The 7,817-nt window shown below is 33.3% G+C and overlaps 1 non-coding gene across 1 annotated transcript; it reads left to right on the forward strand.

Moving 5' to 3' along the window:
• The first annotated feature begins 6,742 nt into the window (after nucleotides 1-6,742).
• On the forward strand, nucleotides 6,743-6,849 carry LOC128032270 (small nucleolar RNA R71). The gene has a single exon (XR_008188398.1). It is a non-coding gene; the product is annotated as a small nucleolar RNA R71 (small nucleolar RNA).
• The last annotated feature ends 968 nt before the right edge of the window (nucleotides 6,850-7,817 follow it).

Consider the following 7,817-nt stretch of genomic DNA (forward strand, 5'->3'; position numbering starts at 1 on the left):
GGTTTGTCGTGGCAATTTTATGTTTAACTCCATACCCGTTCAGAGCATTAGCAACAAATTTGCAATCATAATGTGAACCTTCATCACTAATTACAACACGAGGAGTACCAAACCTGGTAAAAATATTCTTATGGAGAAATTGCAGTACTGATTTGGCATCATTTGTTGGTAAAGCAACGGCCTCAACCCACTTGGAGACATAATTAATAGCTAAAAGTATGAATGCATTGCCTCAATAAGTTGGGAACGGTACCATAAAATCAATACCTAAATGTAAAATAGTTCCAATTCTAAATTAGTATGCAAGGGCATCTCATACATCCTCAATAGATTTCTAGTTAGTTGACTGCGATCACAAGTGTGAAAAATTCATGAGCATTTTTAAACATTTTCGGCCAATAAAAACCAGATTGGAGAACTTTTTTCGTAGTTCCCATGCCCCAAAGTGCCCTACAGATGGTGCTGAATGAAAATGAAATAAAATACTTTGAATCTCATAATCTAGAACACACCTCCAAATTATCTGGTCTGCACAGTGTTTGAATAAAAGTGGCTCATCCCAGTAATACTGCTTGGCATCATGGAGAAATTTTTTCTATCTTTGATTTGTGAAGTCAAGTGGCAGCAGTCCACTAACCAAAAAATTTACAATGTCAAAATACCATGGTAATTTCATGGCAACTAATAATTGTTCATCTGGAAAATCATCCTAAATGAGCTAAATATGACCGTCCTCATTTCCTGCTTAAAGTCGAGATAAGTGATCAGCCGCTTGATTTTCTATGCTTTACCTATCTTTAATATCCATATCAAATTCCTATAATAACAATATCCACCGAATCAGTCGAAACCATTTTTTATTGAAAAAAACGAGAATTGATTTTGAAAATGGAGTTGGGAGTCGCCACTGATCTTTTATTCAGGTGTGACCGGTTCACCATTAAAATGATTTTAGTCTGCGAAATTTTGAGAAAATAAGTTCGGGAGTCGGTTACGTACGAGGAAGGGTTAGCACCCTCGTAACGCCCAAAATTGGTACCAAATTGATTGTTTAATGTCTTAATGTCGAAATTTTGAAAAGATTTTAAAATACAATCCTTTGAAGTTTAAATTTGAATAAACCAAATTGAATAATAAGATGCACTTATTTCGAAGAAATAAATTGCCACACTCAGTGAGTTAGGGTGCAACAATTCAATCGTCAAAATTAAGTATGTCCTTTTAATTTTTAAATTTTAAAATTCATGCATTTTGAGAAGGTTATTTGGTTATTTAAGTCAAACAAGAAATCAGAATCCAGTAAGTTAGGTTTCGATTTCTCGAAGTTCTTAAACATCAAACATTGCCTTTATTTTAAAACCGAGATAACAGAATGTCACATCCAGTAAGTTAGGATCCAACATTTTAAAATCTCGAAAGCTTTATTTTTAAAATTGTATGGTTTTACCAAAATGAATACTTGATTATTTAAATTCATCGAGAAGAATTGAAGCCCCGTAAGTTAAGGCACAATTCCCTCGAGAACTTATGCACATCAAGCCCTTTTTTAGGAACTATGAAATACAATAATTGTAGCGCTTTAATAAAATACAATTCTTATAAACAACATAAATGAATAGCAATATACAAAATAAAAGATAAATGGTAGACTAAATTTACATTAAGGAACAACCAATCATATAATACATCAATATTAATAATTAGATATCTAATAAATTAATAATGAAATTCCTAAAGATACTTTGATTACAAATAAAATAAAATAAATAATATGAAGATTTAGAAACAATTTGATAATAATGCTAAAAACAAAGAAAATGTTTAAATGAATCTTAACGAAAGAATTGTAAGAAAAGAAAGAAAAATCTTAGAACTAATATGTACATTTTAATTTATAAACAAAAATATTGATGTAAATAATAGTATACATATAGTAGTAATATATATATATATATATATATATATATATATATATAAAAGTCAAAATAAGTAGAATGGAATAGCAAATTTAAAATGGATAAAATATTTGTGCATAAAAATAAGTAAAATTTCAATTTGAAATTAATAGCATATCATTACATATACATATGTACACTATAAATAATTTAATATGATATACACATATATATAAAAACTTGAGATATTTTATTAAAAAAATTTGAAATTAAATGTATATACATACATATATGAAATAAAAATAGAAAATATGTATAAATTGTACTAAGATAATATAGAAATGTATAAAATAAAATAAAAGACTAATAATAATAATAATGACTAATAAAAATAATAACAATAAACCAATTAATTTAATAAAGATGGATCTATTTCAATTCAAACAAAATTCTAAGGACTAATTTGAAATAAATATACAAACAAACAAATTGAGAAATGCTTGATATTGAAGGGACTATTACGCAATTAAACACGAAAATCCTCTTGACATACAGATTTGAATATTCAAAAGCGGTGCCGTTTCCACACCTGACTCAATTGAAACTAAAATCAAATATAGCGTATAAATTAAAATAATAATAACAATTAAATTAAAACAAATCAAAACACAAAAGGATCTATAGCGCAAATAACCCATTGAAATACAATGCATGGATCCTGAGAAAACGGGTCGGATAATCGGGTCATTGGCTTTAAACGGTGTCGTTTCCTTTGCTGTACAACACCTATCTTAAAACCATAAGCACTTAAGAATCAGAGGACTTTCCTCTTCTATTCTCAACCGCAAGTACTGCGCCGTTCATGCGCCTACAACCCCCACCATTACTCCGATTGCAACGGATGGATGGAGATCGACGGCCTCCCACGACAAGGTATGACTCCTTTTTTCTCTTTTTTTTGTTGTTTCGCATATAGAAAAAAAACAGAAATGAAAAGAAACAGAGAAAAGAAAAAGAAAAAACTGCAAATCACCTTTCAACTCTTTTTTTTTCGATTCCTCCGAATATTTTTCTTGTATTCAATATCTGTAAAAAAAGATCCCTTTTACAGCGTTGGAATAGGCCTTATATAGCCGAATCGAAAAGAAAATAAATAAAAATAAAAAATCTCTATTTTTCTCTCTATTTCTGTTATTCGACTTCTTTGCCGTAATCCTATTGCTTTTTTGCTGTTGTTGGTTTGTTGTGATGCAGGTACACGCCAGCTGGAGGCACACTGGAAGATATGGCGCGTGCAAGAGGCAAACAGAAGCGATGGTGGCCGAAACTGTTGCAGCGGCTAAGGAAAAATGGCCACTGGACCATTCCAAAAAAACTCTAGGGTTTCTGGAATCTTTTTTTTTTTTTGCACTGGGCTGGGATGTATTGGGCTTGGTGGGTCTGATAGGTTTAGTATTTGGGTTAAGGACTGAATTGGGCTCAGAACATTTGGGCTAGTACTTTTATTGTAATTGGACGTTAATCTTTTTGGACATTATTCTTTATTTGGTTTGTTTTATTTTATTTTATTTTATTTTATTTTATGTATGTGGGCCGGGCATAAATTGGGTATTACAGAATCAATCTAGGCTTGGCATCTTTCTTTGTCACCAAGTATTCAATGGAAGAGTGATCCATATAAACCATCACTTTGGTTTCTACTAAATAAGCTTTGAATTTCTCGAAGGTGAATACCACAGCTAACAGCTCTATCTCAGTGGTAGTATAATTTAGCTGTGAATCAGTCAACATTCGGCTTTCGTGATTGATAGCATAGCATACTTTGTTCTTTCTTTGCCCAAGCACTGCCCTTACAGCCAAATCAGTGGCATCGTACATAAGTTTGAAAGGTAGATTCCAATTTGGTGCTGTGACTAGCCGTTTTTTCAACTCCTCAAATGCCTGTAAGCACTAATCATCAAAATTGAAAGGTCTGTTGTGTTCTAACAGTGTACATGAGGTTTTTGATATTTTGATAAATCCTTGTTGAATCGTCTATAGAACCCCACATGGCCCAGAAAATTTCGAATACAATTAATTATAGAGGCTGGTGGCAATTTCTCAATAACTTCGAGTTTTTCCATGTCGACATTAATTCCTTGCTGTGAAATTTTATGTCCCAAAACGATGCCTTCACGAACATAAAGTGGAATTTCTCCCAATTTAGAGCAAGATTGGTTTCTTCACATCGAGAAATAAATAATTCTAGATTTTTTAAACAATATTCAAACGTATCACCAAACACTGAGAAATCGTCCATAAAAACTTCTAAGAATTTCTCCACCATGTCCAAAAATATTGTCATCATGGAATGCTGAAATGTTGCAAGGGCATTGCATAATCCAAATGGCATTCGTCGGAATGCGAAAGTTCCATAAGGACATGAGAATGTGATCTTCTCTTGATCAGTAGGAGCTATGGCAATCTAGTTATACCCCAAATAACCATCTAGAAAATAATAGAAGGCTTTCCCCACTAATCGATCTAGCATCTGATCGATAAATGGATGAGGAAAATGGTCCTTGTGGCTTTATTGAGCTTCGAATAGTTTATACAAACCCTCCATCTCGTGGCAGTACGAGTAGAACTGAGTTTGTTGTTATCATTGCTTACCATGGTGACACCTCCTTTTTTAGGTATACATTGAACAAGGCTCACCCAAGAACTATCAGAGATTAGGTGTATAATTCCAGCATCCAACTATTTGATAATCTCTTTTTTGACAAATTCCTTCATAATAGGATTCAGTCTTCTCTACTGCTCGATAGATTTGTCATGGCAAGCCTCTAGTAATACTTTTTGCATGTAGATTGCTAGACTGATTCCTTTGATATCTGCATTTGTCCATCCCATTGCTTTCTTAGATTTCTTCAAAACTTTCAATAATTGAGCTTCTTAATCTACTGTCAATGCCACATTAATAATTACTGGAAATGTGTTGTTGTCTCCCAAATAAGCATACTTCAGATGTGTTGGCAAAGGCTTTAATTTCAACAGAAGAGGATCTTTTATAGATGGTTGAGGAGGTTTAAAAGATCGGTCCAATAAATTCAATGATTTGAAACATCTCCTCGCTCCATTCTCGATTCACTTAACATCCATCAATTCACCAAGCTCTTCAATAATTTCTACTTCAGTCAACTCAATTAAATATGCATCATCATTACAGCTATTGTGATAAAAATCTGCAATTTCTTCCTAAACTATTGTGTCAACTATCTCTACAGTGTGGCATTCTCCATTTGTATCTACACACTTCATAGCATCAAAAACATTAAAAGTTATCTATTGATCATTAACTCTCATAGTTAATTCACCTTTTTAAACATCAATTAATGTTCTGCCAATTGCTAGAAAATGTCTCTCAAGTATGATCGGTACCTCTTTATCAGCCTCACATTCTAGAATAATAAAATCTACTGGAAAAATAAATTTGCCAACTCTTACCAACAAGTCTTCTATTTTACCTTGTAGATGTGCATATGAACAATTAGCTAGTTGCAAAGTGATAGTTGTAGGTCTTGTTTTCCCTATTCCCAGCTTCTTGAAAACAGACATGGGCATTAGATCCTTAGATCCTTCAGTTTTTGGTGGCAATTTGTGTCTCAACATTGTTGTGCACCCTTCAATGAGAGCAACATTTTCGAACTCTCCTAACCTTCTCTTCTTTGATAAGATATCTTTCATGAATTTCACACAGTTTGGCATTTGTTCAAATGCTTCCACTAGAGGTATGTTAATATGTAGTTGCTCCAAGACATCCAAGAATTTCTTGAATTCGAAATCTTGCTTGGAGTTTTGGAAACCTGAGGAAAAGGTGGCGATGGCCTTCCTTCCATTTGTTGAGGTTATTTTGTTGTGTCATTTTTATTGACAATGCACGGTGAATCTACTTCAACATTTTTCTGGTTCCTCTAGTCCTTTGTAGCCTGCTCCACTACTGGTTTTGAATTCTTCTTATTTGTGAAATTTGAACTACTTTATTCAATAGTGGTGTCATTAACAACACCTAATAGCTACGTACCACTTTTGAGTGTAATAGCTTTACACTATTCCTTTATTTGAGATCATGAATTTTTAGTATCACTTGACAGTGCTCCATGTGGTCTTGAGCTTAATGCTTTGGCAATTTGCCCCACTTGATTCTCTAAAACTCTTAAAGATCAACTTGAATTTGGATGATAGCATTATTCTTAGCCATGTGTTCCTTTAATAAATCTTCCATTGATGAGGAACTCGAGGTTGGATTTTGCTAAACATTTTGCCCTGGCATAAGTCGATTGTATATAGGTGGTGCACCCGCAGCATTCTGTCAAATAACATTGCTAGAAATTCCCCCTAGATTACTCCAACTGAAGTTAGGATGTTGCTCCCACCTTGGATTATATGTGTTGGAATATGGGTTGTTTTTGTTGCAATTGAAATTTCCCATATAATAAATTGAGGTTGGATTTGATGGGCATTCATAAAAAACATGATCTTCTCCACAATAAACACATGCTAATTCGGCTACTTTCATTTTCTACACTGTAGTTGCTCTTTTCAAGGTTTTAATAATATTTGTTAAAGATGATACCTGAGCTGTTACAAAAGTGATCACATCAAGTTCCATTGCTCCAGCAACTCTTCTACAAACTCATACTCTAGTAGTGGGGTATTGATGATCATTGTTTGCTATCCTCTCTAGAATTTCATATGTTTTATGATATGATTTATCGAGCAGAGTCTCATTAGCAGATGCATCAACCACCATCCTTGTATGTATATTCAATCTATTGTAAAACATTTCAATTTATGTCCAATTTTGGAAACCATGCATCGAGCATTTTCTGATTAACTCCTTGGATCGCTCTCATGCTTCATATAATGTTTCGCCCTCAGATTGCTGAAAGGACTTAATATCATTCTTCAATTTAGCATTCATGTTCAGAAGATTATAACTCAATAGAAATCAATGACAAAGTTCATTCCAAGATGCCACGATACCTGACAGCAATGCGTTTAACCATTCTCTGGCACGATATCGTAATGAATAAGGGAATAACTTCAGTTTTAGGGCATCTTCAGGAACACCCTGCGGCCTAAACGAATCGTAGACTTCCAAAAAGAGTCTTAAGGGAAACCTTGGATCGTCAATAGGCAATCTACTAAACTTCCCCACTATTTGTAACATTCAAAACATCACCGACTTTAACTCAAAATGCTGAGCTTAAATATGAGGCCTGACAATTCCTGGCTTCAACTCATGTAAGATCGGCACTACATGTTCTCTAATGGGTCTATCTCTGTCATCTATTATTCGAGGAATATTAGCATCCCTTCCTTGTAATCGCTTTTCTCTAACCTGATCATTTCTAATTCTTTCCATTTCTCGCAATTCATTTCTCCTTATTCTCAAGGTTCTCTCAATTTCTAGATCAAAAGAATACTATTCAATTGCTGAAATATTTCTACTCATGCACCAAAAAAACAAATCATGAAAAACAAAAAAAAATCAAAACACTAATTAATCTAAATTAAAAAATTTTAAGAGATAATAGCATACCAAATATTTCATCAAAATCTTGCCGATCCTTGGCAATGATACCAAAAACTTGTAGCGTGTAAATGTGTAATGCGAATGTGTAAGTATACATGTTGAATCAAGTAATAAAGTGACGAGTGAATATTGTCTCCACAAGGATCGGAATTGAGTAAAATAAATAGTTATGCTATTACTATGAAATTGGCTAATTAAACTGAGCAAAAGGGACAGGTGAATAATTGATAAAGAGATGTAACGGAGGATTAAGAAAATCAATTTTGACTAAAAATATGCTATGATAATTAAAATGTTGTGGCAATTCTCAAAGAGTAAGTGGGAAAGATTTTGTACTGTTGAAC

The sequence above is a fragment of the Gossypium raimondii genome, chromosome 8 (assembly GCF_025698545.1).
Source record: "Gossypium raimondii isolate GPD5lz chromosome 8, ASM2569854v1, whole genome shotgun sequence".
Taxonomy (NCBI): domain Eukaryota; kingdom Viridiplantae; phylum Streptophyta; class Magnoliopsida; order Malvales; family Malvaceae; genus Gossypium; species Gossypium raimondii.